General features: G+C 45.6%; 1 pseudogene; it reads right to left on the reverse strand.

The window, feature by feature from the left end:
- Positions 1-17,215, reverse strand: part of LOC112244489 — a 54,069-nt pseudogene that overhangs the window by 20,983 nt on the left and 15,871 nt on the right.

A 17,215-nucleotide genomic window follows, 5' to 3' on the forward strand; every position in this document is an offset into this window, starting at 1 on the left:
AATCACCATGCCAGGAAGACCATCAGCAACACTAAAGAACACTACAGCACCCAGTCAGTATCACCATGCTAGGAAGACCATCAGTAACCCTAGAGAAGAACACTACAGCACCCAGTCAGAATCACCATGCCTGGAAGACCATCAGCAACACTAGAGAAAAACACTACAGCACCCAAATCAAATCAAATCAAATTTTATGTCACATACACATGGTTAGCAGATGTTAATGCGAGTGTAGCGAAATGCTTGTGCTTCTAGTTCCGACAATGCAGTAATAACGAACAAGTAATCTAACTAACAATTCCAAAAAAACTACTGTCTTATACACAGTGTAAGGGGATAAAGAATATGTACATAAGGATATATGAATGAGTGATGGTACAGAGCAGCATAGGCAAGATACAGTAGATGATATCGAGTACAGTATATACATATGAGATGAGTATGTAAACCAAGTGGCATAGTTAAGGTGGCTAGTGATACATGTATTACATAAGGATGCAGTCGATGATATAGAGTACAGTATCTACGTATGCATATGAGATGAATAATGTAGGGTAAGTAACATTATATAAGGTAGCATTGTTTAAAGTGGCTAGTGATATATTTACATCATTTCCCATCAATTCCCATTATTAAAGTGGCTGGAGTAGAGTCAGTGTCATTGACAGTGTGTTGGCAGTAGCCACTCAATGTTAGTGGTGGCTGTTTAACAGTCTGATGGCCTTGAGATAGAAGCTGTTTTTCAGTCTCTCGGTCCCAGCTTTGATGCACCTGTACTGACCTCGCCTTCTGGATGACAGCGGGGTGAACAGGCAGTGGCTCGGGTGGTTGATGTCCTTGATGATCTTCATGGCCTTCCTGTAGCATCGGGTGGTGTAGGTGTCCTGGAGGGCAGGTAGTTTGCCCCCGGTGATGCGTTGTGCAGACCTCACTACCCTCTGGAGAGCCTTACGGTTGAGGGCGGTGCAGTTGCCATACCAGGCGGTGATACAGCCCGCCAGGATGCTCTCGATTGTGCATCTGTAGAAGTTTGTGAGTGCTTTTGGTGACAAGCCGAATTTCTTCAGCCTCCTGAGGTTGAAGAGGCGCTGCTGCGCCTTCCTCACGATGCTGTCTGTGTGAATGGGACCAATTCAGTTTGTCTGTGATGTGTATGCCGAGGAACTTAAAACTTGCTACCCTCTCCACTACTGTTCCATCGATGTGGATGGGGGGTGTTCCCTCTGCTGTTTCCTGAAGTCCACAATCATCTCCTTAGTTTTGTTGACGTTGAGTGTGAGGTTATTTTCCTGACACCACACTCCGAGGGCCCTCACCTCCTCCCTGTAGGCCGTCTCGTCGTTGTTGGTAATCAAGCCTACCACTGTTGTGTCGTCCACAAACTTGATGATTGAGTTGGAGGCGTGCATGGCCACGCAGTCGTGGTTGAACAGGGAGTACAGGAGAGGGCTCAGAACACACCCTTGTGGGGCCCCAGTGTTGAGGATCAGCGGGGAGGAGATGTTGTTGCCTACCCTCACCACCTGGCGACGGCCCGTCAGGAAGTCCAGAACCCAGTTGCACAGGGCGGGGTCGAGACCCAGGGTCTCGAGCTTGATGACGAGCTTGGAGGGTACTATGGTGTTGAATGCCGAGCTGTAGTCGATGAACAGCATTCTCACATAGGTATTCCTCTTGTCCAGATGGGTTAGGGCAGTGTGCAGTGTGGTTGAGATTGCATCGTCTGTGGACCTATTTGGGCGGTAAGCAAATTGGAGTGGGTCTAGGGTGTCAGGTAGGGTGGAGGTGATATGGTCCTTGACTAGTCTCTCAAAGCACTTCATGATGACGGATGTGAGTGCTACGGGGCGGTAGTCGTTTAGCTCAGTTACCTTTGCTTTCTTGGGAACAGGAACAATGGTGGCCCTCTTGAAGCATGTGGGAACAGCAGACTGGTATAGGGATTGATTGAATATGTCCGTAAACACACCGGCCAGCTGGTCTGCGCATGCTCTGAGGGCGCGGCTGGGGATGCCGTCTGGGCCTGCAGCCTTGCGAGGGTTAACACGTTTAAATGTCTTACTCACTTCGGCTGCAGTGAAGGAGAGACCGCATGTTTTCGTTGCAGGCCGTGTCAGTGGCACTGTATTGTCCTCAAAGCGGGCAAAAAGTTATTTAGTCTGCCTGGGAGCAAGACATCCTGGTCCGTGACTGGGCTGGGTTTCTTCCTGTAGTCCGTGATTGACTGTAGACCCTGCCACATGCCTCTTGTGTCTGAGCCGTTGAATTGAGATTCTACTTTGTCTCTGTACTGGCGCTTAGCTTGTTTGATAGCCTTGCGGAGGGAATAGCTGCACTGTTTGTATTCAGCCATGTTACCAGACACCTTGCCCTGATTAAAAGCAGTGGTTCGTGCCTTCAGTTTCACACGAATGCTGCCATCAATCCAAGGTTTCTGGTTAGGGAATGTTTTAATCGTTGCTATGGGAATGACATCTTCAACGCACGTTCTAATGAACTCGCACACCGAATCAGCGTATTCGTCAATGTTGTTGTCTGACGCAATACGAAACATCTCCCAGTCCACGTGATGGAAGCAGTCTTGGAGTGTGGAGTCAGCTTGGTCGGACCAGCGTTGGACAGACCTCAGCGTGGGAGCTTCTTGTTTTAGTTTCTGTCTGTAGGCAGGGATCAACAAAATGGAGTTGTGGTCAGCTTTTCCGAAAGGGGGCGGGGCAGGGCCTTATATGCGTCGCGGAAGTTAGAGTAACAATGATCCAGGGTCTTTCCACCCCTGGTTGCGCAATCGATATGCTGATAAAATTTAGGGAGTCTTGTTTTCAGATTAGCCTTGTTAAAATCCCCAGCTACAATGAATGCAGCCTCCGGATAAATCGTTTCCAGTTTGCAGAGAGTTAAATAAAGTTCGTTCAGAGCCATCGATGTGTCTGCTTGGGGGATATATACGGCTGTGATTATAATCGAAGAGAATTCTCTTGGTAGATAATGCGGTCTACATTTGATTGTGAGGAATTCTAAATCAGGTGAACAGAAGGATTTGAGTTCCTGTATGTTTCTGTCATCACACCATGTCACGTTAGTCATAAGGCATACGCCCCCGCCCCTCTTCTTACCAGAAAGATGTTTGTTTCTGTCGGCGCGATGCGTGGAGAAACCCGCTGGCTGCACTGCTTCGGATTGCGTCTCTCCGGTTAGCCATGTTTCCGTGAAGCAGAGAACGTTGCAGTCTCTGATGTCCCTCTGGAATGCTACCCTTGCTCGGATTTCATCAACCTTGTTGTCAAGAGACTGGACATTGGCGAGAAGAATGCTAGGGAGTGGTGCACGATGTGCCCGTCTCCGGAGTCTGACCAGAAGACCGCTTCGTTTCCCTCTTTTTCTGAGTCGTTTTTTCGGGTCGCTGCATGTAATCCACTCCGTTACACTGGTTGTAAGGCAGAACACAGGATCCGCATTGCGAAAAACATATTCTTGGTCGTACTGATGGTGAGTTGACGCTGATCTTATATTCAGTAGTTCTTCTCGGCTGTATGTAATGAAACCTAAGATGACCTGGGGTACTAGTGTAAGAAATAACACGTAAAAAAACAAAACTGCATAGTTTCCTAGGAACGCGAAGCGAGGCGGCCATCTCTGTCGGCGCCGGTCCACATCAGCCAGTCAGTATCACCATGCCAGGAAGACCATCAGCAACACTAAAGAACACTACAGCACCCAGTCAGTATCACCATGCCAGGAAGACCATCAGCAACCCTAGAGAAGAACACTACAGCACCCAGTCAGAATCACCATGCCAGGAAGACCATCAGCAACACTAGAGAAGAACACTACAGCACCATACCTGGTCCCCTGTAATATGGTGCTTTTAATGGCACAAACAGGCAAAAGTTGTCACACACAAGCATATCAACACTTAGTTACACTTTACTCTTAAAGTGAGAATACCCCTCTTCATAAACAATCTCTCTCTCACTCACACACACACACACACACACACAGTCTATAATAACGCAGAGGGGATGCTTAGCAACAAGGCTGAGGTGTAGCAGGTTAATACCCAGGTGCCATTTCATGAGTTCAAAATGCACCATCATACCAAAGAGCCTTTCATGACAAAAAAGCTAAATAAAAAATAAAAAACACACAGAAGAGGCATTATAGTATTACAAGAATTCCATGCGGCTGCACACCACTCTCCTGTGGTTTTCCCTCTCTCTGATCGACCATTCAGGGTACAGATAATTGTAATTTGACAGACATACAGTTTCAGACTCCTGGGGTGCTGTGATTGTTGGACACATGTGCTATCTTTGACTATGGTTATTCCCTGTCCTGCTGTATATAGGCTGATTTCAGGAATGACAGAGTAGCGGAGCTACAATTCCAACCAGATAGCAAAAATAAAGTGAAAGTGCATTACGGGTGTGTGTGTGCCAGATTGGGGGAGAATCAGACAGATGTGGCATCAGAAGCAAGAACAATTTATTTCCTTACTGTAATAGTTTTGCATTAAAATAGTCAAAAAGAAGAAAAAAAACATTTTTTTCCCCCAAGCAAGAATTTATCTACGACATAAGGGAGTGAGGGACCTAATTGAAGGGGGCCTGATGGGAGGGATGTGTAACCTGATTACTAGCTGTTATTGGCAGAGAGGTTTGGAACTCTCTTTGTTTTTGGTCTATTCATTTATACCGCCTGGTGATGTCACCAGGCAAGCCAAAACGGGAATCAAAAACACTATCCTGTTGTAGCAAGCTAGCTGGACTAATTACACACAGGGTTCAACTGAGGGGCCAATTCACAGCAGTAGGCAGACAGGGAGCAGAGACAATATCAGTGGTGGAGGAAATGACTTCTCAAGGACGAGACAGACAGATAAAGCTCCATCTCCCCCACCATCTCTCATCAAACACCTTCTGTACACTCCACCCGACGGTTCATTGGACATGATCGTTGAGTTAAGAGAGTGAATTTCCTCAGACGCCGTCAACAAGAGATGGAGAGACAAGGAAGAGGAGGAGAACGTCTCTGGATATAGCCGTGAGACCAGACGACCCCATCTCTCTCTCTGTATGACTGTCTGACTGAGCTGTTGAAACAGCATTTCCTAGTTACTGTACCAGAAATCCACTTCCAATCATGGAACTATCATTTTTTTAAAGGAGGAATCTCCCCATGAAGAAATCCTATGTTGGTGAGGATGCGTGTGGTGGGGGCATAGACATGCCCGGCATGTAGGCTTCAGCTGGTTTATATAACCACTGTGACATCTGTCACTCATTACATAACCCTGGTCCCTGTGTGTTAAAAACTAGCCGGTATTCATATCCTCAATACACAGTGGTTGAATCACTAATGGCACCTTATTCACTTTATAGTGCACTACTTTTGACCAGAATCCATATGGGATGCCTTCTGTATACTCTCTGAAATCACAGGGAGGGTGTCGGTACTCAAAGCTGATCTGGCCTTGGACTCATTTATCCTGACTTTTAGTACAGGCAAAAAGGGGAAACTGACGGAGTAGAAAACTGAAAGCACCAGAAATAATTGCCTGAACCTAAGAGCAAGAGAGCAAGTCGCTGACTAACCATTGAGAAAGATATACAACCTTGGAAAAATGATTTGATTATAAGTAGAATAAAGTGAACTCCATCACTAATGTTTGTGAACTAGCTATGAACTTCCAATCCAGCTGACAGCACCAGCATTCATTTCCAAACTGGACATTTGACCGGATGGCATTAGATTCTGACCCAGGCTGATGGGTCCTGGTCAAGAGCAATGTGCTACGTAGGGAATAGAGTGCCATTTGGTATGCAACTGAAGTGTTCTCACACCTCACTCAGAGTGTCAGTGTGTTCTCACCTGGGACAGGTACAGCTGATCCAATCATCAGTGTGCTTCAGAGGGGATGCCCCCTTCCCCGTGAGGGACAGTAGTTTGGGGAGGGTGATTGGAAGTTGCTCCTCAGGGGCCGCCACAGGACCACAAGACCCACAATGCACCATGGGGATGGGCGTGCCCCAGTACCGCTGCCGGGAAATCAGCCAATCCCTGAGCTTGGTGCTGGTCAGGTGGCCACCCACTTTTCTCTCTGGCCTTCTGGGTAATGGAGTCAAACGCCTCCTCCCTGCTGAGGCCTGTGAACTACACAGAAGAGAGGGATGGAGAGAGAACAGGATGACAGCTTATGAGCTCAAACAGACACGAATTCACGAAAACAAAACAACTATTTGCGATACTTAATTCAACCATAAATAAGGGTCTTCCATTAATAGCCATAAAAAAATTGGTAGAATGACTAAAAAGCTAGTTTACTGGTAACGTTGTGTAGAGTGACAGTGTGTGTTGCTGTGTGTCCAGACAGACCTCAGCAGAGTTGAGCAGTGTGTGTCCTCCATCCTCCTGGCTCTTCAGGACTGGGCTCCAGCTCAGACCCAGAGCCCTGGCCACAGAAGCATCCTCTACACTCCTGTCGGCGATACCTGCCAGGGACACACACACACACACAGTACATTTATCACACACATACCATTTTATAACACTAATTCCCTGCAATTCTACACATTTTGCAATAGAGTGGAGGCAAATGTTTGCAGTTTTTAATATGATAACTGTTAAACAATGAGCCCCACCGCAGTCGGTAATTCGACCATGCTTCCTATAAGTTTAGATACAGTGGGGCAAAAAAGTATTTAGTCAGCCACCAATTGTGCAAGTTCTCCCACTTAAAAAGATGAGAGAGGCCTGTAAATTTCTTCAACTATGACAGACAAAATGAGAAAAAAAATCCAGAAAATCACATTGTAGGATTTTTAATGAATTTATTTGCAAATTATGGTGGAAAATAAGTATTTGGTCAATAACAGAAGTTTATCTCAATACTTTGTTATATACCCTTTGTTGGCAATGACAGAGGTCAAATGTTTTCTGTAAGTCTTCACAAGGTTTTCACACACTGTTGCTGGTATTTTGGCCCATTCCTCCATGCAGATCTCCTATAGAGCAGTGATGTTTTGGGGCTGTTGCTGGGCAACACAGACTTTCAACTCCAAAGATTTTCTATGGGGTTGAGATCTGGAGACTGGCTAGGCCACTCCAGGACCTTGAAATGCTTCTTACGAAGCCACTCCTTCATTGCCCGGGCGGTGTGTTTGGGATCATTGTCATGCTGAAAGACCCAGCCACGTTTCATCTTCAATGCCCTTGCTGATGGAAGGAGGTTTTCACTCAAAATCTCACGATACATGGCCCAATTCATTCTTTCCTTTACACGGATCAGTCGTCCTGGTCCCTTTGCAGAAAAACAGCCCCAAAGCATGATGTTTCCACCCCCATGCTTCACAGTAGGTATGGTGTTCTTTGGATGCAACTCAGCATTCTTTGTCCTCCAAACACAACGAGTTGAGTTTTTACCAAAAAGTTATATTTTGGTTTCATCTGACCATATGACATTCTCCCAATCTTCTTCTGGATCATCCAAATGCTCTCTAGCTAAACTTCAGACGGGCCTGGACATGTACTGGCTTAAGCAGGGGGACACGTCTGGCACTGCAGGATTTGAGTCCCTGGCGGCGTAGTGTGTTACTGATGGTAGGCTTTGTTACTTTGGTCCCAGCTCTCTGCAGGTCATTCACTAGGTCCCCCCGTGTGGTTCTAGGGTTTTTGCTCACCGTTCTTGTGATCATTTTGACCCCACGGGGTGAGATCTTGCGTGGGGCCCCAGATCAAGGGAGATTATCAGTGGTCTTGTATGTCTTCCATTTCCTAATAATTGCTCCCACAGTTGATTTCTTCAAACCAAGCTGCTTACCTATTGCAGATTCAGTCTTCCCAGCCTGGTGCAGGTCTACAATTTTGTTTCTGGTGTCCTTTGACAGCTCTTTGGTCTTGGCCATAGTGGAGTTTGGAGTGTGACTGTTAGAGGTTGTGGACAGGTGTCTTTTATACTGATAACAAGTTCAAACAGGTGCCATTAATACAGGTAACGAGTGGAGGACAGAGGAGCCTCTTAAATAATAAGTTACAGGCGTATGAGAGCCATAAATCTTGCTTGTTTGAAGGTGACCAAATACTTATTTTCCACCATAATTTGCAAATAAATTCATTAAAAATCCTACAATGTGATTTTCTGGATTTTTTTTCTAATTTTGTCTGTCATAGTTGAAGTGTACCTAGGATGAAAATTACAGGCCTCTCTTATCTTTTTAAGTGGGAGAACTTGCACAATTGGTGACTGACTAAATACTTTTTTTGCCCCACTGTAGCTGGCCGCTAGACTAACTTACCAATCTACATTTTTTTTATGACATGGGCTAATTGAGTGACTGCTGATGCACAACCAAATTTCAAAATTGCACCTTGTGTATTCTATTATTCCATTAACAGTAAGTTGGACCAATTTCAACTCAGTCGGGGTCTCAAAGGCCTAAAAAAAAAGAGGGGGCCGTGAGTTGCTGGGATATGGCTAGTTCCTCATGGGTATTGCCCTCCTTGTGGACTCGTGGAGTGAGAAAAACACCAAACACTCTCACTTCTAGAGAGGTAAAGTTACATCGTTCCAACAGCAGCCCAACGCCCAGTGTACGACAGACACACTGCAGGCTCAAGGACACACCGGCACAGTGACATCTACAAACATGTACAGGACACAGGGAAAGGCTGAATGTGATTCATGAAATTTTCCAAACCACCATGCTTCTACATCTGTATTGCTTGCCGTTTTAGGCTGGGTTTCTGTATAGCACTTTGTGACATCGGCTGATGTAAAAGGGGATTTATAAATAGATTATTTCAATCAAATTTCAATCAGAGAGACAAACAAAAGCTCAGAGGCCAATAATACACAGTGAGTACATACTGTATGTGCAAGCCATGTGGACGTTCAAACCCACACACACATCCACGTACCGATGACAGTGTCTAGATGACCTTCAAACTCCTGCTTGCTGGAGATCACCAGGGGAAGTTCCTGACCGGTAAATAGGTTGTGGGCTGTGACCTCTGTCAGGCAGTCTGGGGGTCAAAGGTCAGAAGTCAGCACTTCTCCCCTGGTGCCTCATTATCAACACACACACACACACACACACACACACAGACAGAGAGAAGATAGTGAAAGAGAGTGAGAGGTGGGGGAGTGAGAGAGAGAGACACTAGTGTGTGTGTGTGTGTGTGTGTGTGTGTGTGTGAGAGAGAGAGGGAGAATAGACAGTGAAAGAGAGTGACAGAGTTGGGGGAGTGAGAAAGAGAGAGAGAGGGAAAGCGAGAGAAAGAGATAGATAAAGAGAGCGATTCAGGGGAATCCCAATAAATGGCAGTTTGAATGCACAGAAATACCATGAAGTGATCCAGAGGCCCATTTTAATGTATCTGTGACCAACAGATGCATATCTGTATTCCCAGTCATGTGAAATCCATAAAATAGGGCCTAATAAATGTATTACAATTGACTGATTTCCTTATTTGAACTGTAAATCAGTAAAATCTTTGAAATTTTTGCATGTTGAGTTTATATTTTTGTTCAGTAAAATGTGCCATTGCTCTGACAGAGTTACAATGCGCCACATATACTAAATATTTATTGGAAGCCACTTTAGATTAAAGCAGCACTTAAAAATGATCACAGACTACCAGGTCTGGACAGTGGTTCCTTCCTACCTGTGCCTGTCTGCAGGACTCTCTCCAGGGCGGAGCGGACTGGGCTGGTACCATGCAGCAGTCTGTGGGAGGGGACAATGGACAGGTAGGCAGCCCCAAACACTGCCTCTGGGCTGGAGGTGTAGCCTGCTAGAGTCTCCCCTGTCTCCTCCCCATTCACCTTCATGGAGGGAAGGATAGAGAGACACACACACAGTTTATGGATAAATACATGGCAGGACAGTAACTTGGCTACATTTGTTGTTGATCAGGGTAAAGGAGAGTTAAAAAAAAAAAAAACATAACACTAGTTGGTAAGAAAAAAAACACCATAGTGAGGTTTGTATGCAATATTTAGCAATTGATCATGTTTTAACGTTAATGCGTTAACATGGTATCGCCTGACAGAAATCCCATTAAATTGTCACCAAAAATACAGAATCATAATACAGATACTCTGGGAGTCATTTACTACAGAACACCCTTGACAATGTTCAAGATGTAATGGGACTGGTTCCTGCTTCCCATCTACAAAACCACCGATGGCACTAATTTTAATTACCCACTCTGCCAGGATCTGACTGATTTATGAGAACCCCCTCACACACACACACACTGAGAAAGAGTCACAACCCCCCCTTACCATAAATATGATTACGATTTTAATAAGGAAGGCAGGCATCAACCTAATACATTTCCTCCATCTGCTGCAAGGAATTCTATGACTGGGGTGACTGGAGCTCACAATAGGCTTTTAGTAAAACCATTTTAGAATGTCAATACTCTTTCAACATTCTAAAAGTGCATTGGATATTTCAATGGAAATAAACACACAGTCACTATGTTTGATTAAATTGCTGGTTGCAGAGGGATGACTGGTGCTGCTAGCTGAATGAGAATGATGTAGCAGGTGAGAATCTATGCGCTAATCCTAGTGATAATCCTAGAATACCTTAAAATGTTTATACCTGGAAAACTAAGTAGTCTAAACTAAACCAGGGTGGACTGACAAGCAGGAACAGATGAGACATGGAAGTCGAAGTAGCAGCCGGTGCAGTCTCCAATCCAGTTGGCCTGCACGGCCTTGACCCCGTAACACTCTGGCAGCTCCGCCAGGGCGTCCAGGAGGGGCTGGGAGAGAGAGATACATCATACTTTTTAAAATGTATCATATTGATGCTAAATATATCCTAAAGATGTTAAATCATATTGTAATGTTAGATGAAGATACTGTGTACATTTGGGGAACACCCACTGGGTTCAAGTCCCAGATCAGCACATCATCGACTTTTCCTCTTTACCCCGAAAGGCTCTTCCAAAGCTCAGTCAATCTCCTGGCACAATACCACAGTCTACCTCATCTCATATTATGTAGTCAAAGAGGGATTTTAGAAATCCTGACCTCCACAAGGACTACTTTTGCGTTTATCGCAAAGCAATCGCTCATGACTCAACAGTTTCATAATGAGAGGGAGATACAGATGTAGAGAGAAAGAGAGAGAGACACACACACACTTTTAAAAGGAAGCTATGCATAACAAAAAGGGGCAGGCCAGAAAGCCCCAGCTGGGTTCCTCTTCTGTCTGAATGGAGAATATAAAAAGGCAACAGCACCAATTTGATATACCTCTCCCCCACTGTCACAACCCATTACCAAACCACCCTCTGAGATCTCTACCCAACACACTGTAATAATACTAATAACAGCAATACAACCAATACTAACAATGGCGATAAGGATGATTGTAATTGCAGTGTGTATCAATGTTATTTCACCGTTTCTAAAGCATGGATGGAGAGAGAGACAATCAGAGAGAGAGAGAAAGAGAGAATCTGAGAAACTGAGAAAGAGATTGGTGTCTTGCCATAAATGCTGGTGTCTGTGTGTCAGTCAAGCAGCCTAGCAACAATGCCAGTGAGGGCATACAGCCTGGCTGCCAGCAGGCTGTGGTGTCTGAGACACCCCGCCTTGAAGTGTCACAGCGATGTCACCAAGAACAAACGCCCGCTGAGGGGAACGGAGGTGAGGTGGTACTCTGCTCAGACCATGAGATGAAGAGAAAAAAACTAAACTAAATTGTGTCTTTGTCTCCAGAAAAGAAACAACATCATTGGAGCCACATAAACCCTCAGAGATGTAGGCCTATGGCTGGGCCAATTCCAAGGGTTTCCATGGCAACCTAGTATATCTGTAAAATTCTATCAATAAAGTGAAGGTCAATCAATAAAGTGAAGGTTTTTTTGTGTGTCCGTGTCAATGTCCGTGTGGGTGCGTGCGAGTGTGTTTCCCTGCATCTTTTGTAGCATCTCTCCTACATGCGTTCATACATTAAATAGTTGATCACCTTAACACATGCATGTGAATATATCGGAGGCTGCCTATGGAACAATCTAGCAAAGCTTAATAGAGTGTGTATGTTTGTATGCCTGTGTAAAATGATGAATGTATGTGTAGCCTGTGTGAGGCTGGTAATTGAAGCAAATGCCATGTTGTTGATTTACATGACACTACAGTGTGATGTGTTCAAATGAGAGTCCCATCAGTGTGTGTGATTATGCACGAAATAGAAAACATCTATTGTCAATGTAAGTATCAATTGTGTTCATGGTGTGTGTGTGTGTGTGTGTGTGTGTGTGTGTGTGTGTGTGTGTGTGTGTGTGTGTGTGTGTGTGTGTGTGTGTGTGAATCTCAGATGTAAAGTGCACTGACAGGTAGGGTTGCACATTTTGAGGAATATTCAGAGGTGGAAACTTTCCGTGGGAATTAAAAGGAATATATGGGAAATAACGGGACTATATGGGAATTCATGGAAATATATACAAATTAATATTAATACCATTTAAATGTAAATTTGTTTTGCTTAGGATATATTCACCATATCATATGGAGACAGAAACATAAACCTTTTAACTTATCATAAGTAGACATAACTGCAAATTATTCCAATTGAAATTTTAAAAAACTATTTAGTATGAATTTAAATGTAATGAAATGAGTTCTGTTCACATCGGATGATTTCACTGAACAACAAAAGGGAATATTGAATGATCTCCAATGATACATCGCATCTCCCAAAAACGTTTTCAACATACATCTGTAAAATGATAGTCTAGAAACTAAAGCTTTGGTTGTTTTTTTATTTAACCTTTAACTAGCAAGTCAGTTAAGAACAAATTCTTATTTACAATGACGGGCCAGGAACAGTGGGTTAACTGCCTTGTTCAGGGGCAGAACGACAGATTTTTACCTTGACAGCTCGGGGATTTGATCTAGCAACTGATCTAGCAACTGATCTAGCAACCTGGCCCAACGCTCTAACCACTAGGCTACCTGCCGTCATCCTCTCAGGCTTCCATGTCTTCTCCATGGACCTCCTCAATGTCCACCTCTTGAACATCAGGCTCTGAGACCTCATCTTCACTGTCATTTTCCAACCTTGTTGAGGATGGCTCATGATCAGGCTCAAAAAGCTTCAAATTTGCCCAGATGGCCACCAATTTTTCAACCCTTGTATTGGTCAGCCTGTTGCGTGCTCTGGTGTGTGTGTTCCCAAACAAGGACCAGTTGCACTCTGAGGCGGCTGATGTTGGTGGGATTTGGAGGATGATGGAGGCAGCAGGGGAAAGAGCCTCAGATCCACAAAGTCCCTATGACCAGGTGGCTGATGAGATATGTTGGCACAACTGCTATATTGCATCTCCATCCCAAAGCCCTTGCTTGGAAGTGAACTTCGCCAGACTGCCAAGAACCTTGCCCTCATCCAGGCCACAGAGAGGCCACAGAGACACAGTAGTGATGACACCATAGGCCTTGTTGATCTCTGCACCAGACAGGATGCTCTTGCCAGCATACTTGGGGTCCAACATGTATGCTGCTGCGTGTATGGACTTCAGGCAGAAGTCTTCACGCTTTTTGATGTATTTCAGAACTGCAGTTTCCTCTGCTTGGAGCAACAGTGAAGTGGGGAGGGCAGTATGGATTTCTTCTCTTACATCTGCAAGCAGAGTCTGAACATCAGACAGGATGGCATTGTCTCCCTCAATCCATGCAATGGCTACTGCTATAGGTTTCAGGCTGCTTACCACTCACTCCCAAAATACATCATCCAGGAGGATCCTCTTGATGGGGCTGTCCATATTGGCAGACTGTGATATGGACCATTTCTTGGAGAGACTCCTACTCCTTGAGTAGATAAAGCATGTCTGGTTGGAGGGTTGTATGCTGGGCGAAGACCATTCAGAAATCTCTTCCAATACACATTGCCTGTGAGCATCAGAGGTGAACCAGTTGCATGCACAGCTTGAGCAAGACATTCATCAGCATTTCTCTGACTACGTTACTCCATTAAGTTAAAAAAACTTCTGATTCCAGCCACCCAGGTGGTGCAGTGGTTAAGGGCGCTGTACTGCAGCGCCAGCTGTGCCACCAGAGACTCTGGGTTCGCGCCCAGGCTCTGTTGTAACCGGCCGCGACCGGGATGTCCGTGGGGCGACGCACAATTGGCCTAGCGTCGTCCAGGTTAGGGAGGGTTTGGCCAGTAGGGATATCCTTGTCTCATCGCGCACCAGTGACTCCTGTGGCGGGCTGGGCGCAGTGCACGCTAACCAAGGTTGCCAGGTGTACAGTGTTTCCTCTGACACATTGGTGCGGCTGGCTTCCGGGTTTGATGCGCACTGTGTTAAGAAGCAGTCCGGCTTGGTTGGGTGGTGTATCGGAGGACGCTTGACTTTCAACCTTCGTCTCTCCCGAGCCCGTACGGGAGTTGTAGCGATGAAACAAGATAGTAGCTACACAAAAAAACTTCTGATTCCAGGAGGACCATGAGCTGTTGCTATCAATAAGGGGTCTGATTTATAATTTTCACCTCAAATAGAAGTAGAGGGACTTTTGTCAGAAGTTGCTTGTTGTGAGCGCTGAGGGAATTTTATGCACTTGGCCAGATGATTCTGCATCTTTGTTGCATTCTACTATTTACTAGTTAACAAAATATCATGTATGTCACATAATATATTCACCCCACCTAGTATTGTAATCAAAACTTACCAGAAAGCATGTAGTCCTCAGACAGGCTCAGACAGTGTAGTAGTGTGAGCTCAATAGCATCTCATTAGTGTGCAAGATCTTTAGAATCAGCTGTACATGTGATAGAAGAGTGCAGTGCACATGTGATGGTAGAATGCACTGTGCATGCAGAGGGTTGCAATTCCACTGAATTGGGGATGGTTTAACCACAATATGCCACAAGACCTAGAATTGCCTTATGTGTATCCCACAAAAAAACCTAAGCTAATTTTTAAAAATGAATTTAAGCAAAATTCCCAGGCTTAACTTCCCATGGAAAAATGCAGACCATTTACAACCCTAGTGACAGGGTCATACTGCTGAAGCCTGCTGGTTAATGCGTGAGTATGTCTTTACCAAGGGGAAGTGAGGAAACGGGAAATGTTACCAGCATGCACACATCAAGCAACCCTTATCAATCAAGGCTCTAGCAGCATAGGGAACCTGACCTTCTGGCCCACCAATCAGACCGGTTTGGAAGGCTTCCACTCACCGCCTCTCAGTACCAACCATTCCTCGTCTGGAGAAGTTTGAATCAGTGCACCTTCAGTTACTCTCACTCCATGTGCACAGATTCAAGCTGCCTGTGTGTGTGTGTGAGTGATTGCATGTGTTCACACTCTTCAGCCTGTGAGTGTGCCGCCTAACCCATGGGTGGAATAAATCTCCAGAGAGGGTCATTTCAACCCAGAGCATAGCTGGTAGTGATTATGAGACCCTGCTGCTGGAGACATGGAGGTTTCTCATCAGTCAGACTGGCCAGGACCGGCAAGGCCAGCCTGGGAATGACATTCTCAGCAGGCTGCTGATTACACAGCCAGGGCTGGGTTCAAGTAGTATTTATTGTCTTTCAAATACTCTGAGCATTTGATTGACCCAGTCTAACATGCCAGATGGGTGGGCTTTGCAGTTTGCACTTTTGGAGCTATTCCAATGGTTCCATTGTGCCAGATAAGATGACTCAATCACAGCTAAAGTATTTGAAATAAAACAGATCCTACTTGAGCCCAGGTTTGTTCCACAGCCAGGGCTGAAGCGGCTGCCATGGTTTCTGCAGTGATTGATGTCAGAGGGGTCCCCCCCCCCTTCCATTCTCACACAGCCTCTAATGTAGCCAGCCAATCAGATTATGCCAAAAGTCGCAGGTGGTGAGATTGATGTGATAGGATGCCCTTTGACCCTTGATGGGCTTATCACTAATACACCCTCCATGCGCACGAGACACACACACCTACCTTGGCATAGTTGGTGGTCTTAATTAACCACTGCCTGAGTAATTTCTGCTCCACCAGAGCTCCAGACCTCCAGGAGCATCCACTGTCATCCACCTGCTCATCAGCCAACACCGTCTGGTCCACAGGGTCCCAGTTCACCACCGCCTGGAATACACACATGCACAGATTACAATTACTACACACAGACACAAAGACAGACATAAGCCAACATCACAGGAGCTGATCGAATCAGAGAAAGAGACAGATGTCTACTGATACGAGTGCCAAAATACCTTGCATCTGATTAAACTACATGACCTCTCCACTACAGCACAGATTTTCCGATTGTCTGTAACCTACTATACAAAATGTGTTTTCCTCACAAAGCCAAAGGAGGCTCCATAGTTACTGAAGACTGTTCCCCAGGCCACTGAGCCTCTGTGGCCTGCCTGAGAGTCATCCTCCTGGGGTGTGTCTCCCTCAACCTGCCTCCCTGGAGCTCTACACACAGCCCATGACAATACCAGGGGCATTGTTCACATAGTTCAAAGTGTCGTCATCTCCTCGTCAGCAGAGATGGAAAGGAGATGAAGAGAGGAAACCACTTTGGAATATTGAGACAGCCTATGACAAGGATTGGACAGACTCGGACTCAAGGACCCCGAACCTACCTCTTTCTGATAGGCCGAGCTTGACGAACAGCCACTGGGTCCACCTGTAATAGTCTGGCAGGCAGGTGGTCACCTCCTGGGTCAGAGGAGAGGGAAGCAGAGGGATCCACAAGATGATTCATACACACACGCACACACACGAGAGAAAAGAGTAATCCACCCACACAGAGCCTCCCACCGGAAGGTTGGAGGTGGTGCTCAGCTCCTCCCATTACTCACCTTGTCCCAATTAAAGCAGAGCCCTAGGCTGTCGGGCTGCTCCCGCATGGACTGGGTATTACTGGGGATGGAGACAGACAGGGGAGAGGAGGACGTTAGGGGGAATGAGAGAGAGAGAGAGAGAGAGAGAGAGAGGTGTTTGTGTCGTATCTTGTATTGTACCTCTTCGTCCATTTCTCTGGGTCAAGGCCTCTCTCGATGGCAGCGTTCTCTGCTGGGATTCCATGGCATCCCAGCCCATTGGGTTTAGCACCTAATAACAGTTACACAGAAATCAGTTACATATCACACCTGGCTGTTCTTCCCTGCCCATTGGGTTTCTACACGTTACACACAGCCCCCAAGACAACAGTTCAATTCAATTTAAAATACTTGATTTGTCCCCTTAGGCCGGGCAATTACTAACA

This window comes from Oncorhynchus tshawytscha, linkage group LG03, assembly GCF_018296145.1.
Source record: "Oncorhynchus tshawytscha isolate Ot180627B linkage group LG03, Otsh_v2.0, whole genome shotgun sequence".
NCBI lineage: Eukaryota > Metazoa > Chordata > Actinopteri > Salmoniformes > Salmonidae > Oncorhynchus > Oncorhynchus tshawytscha.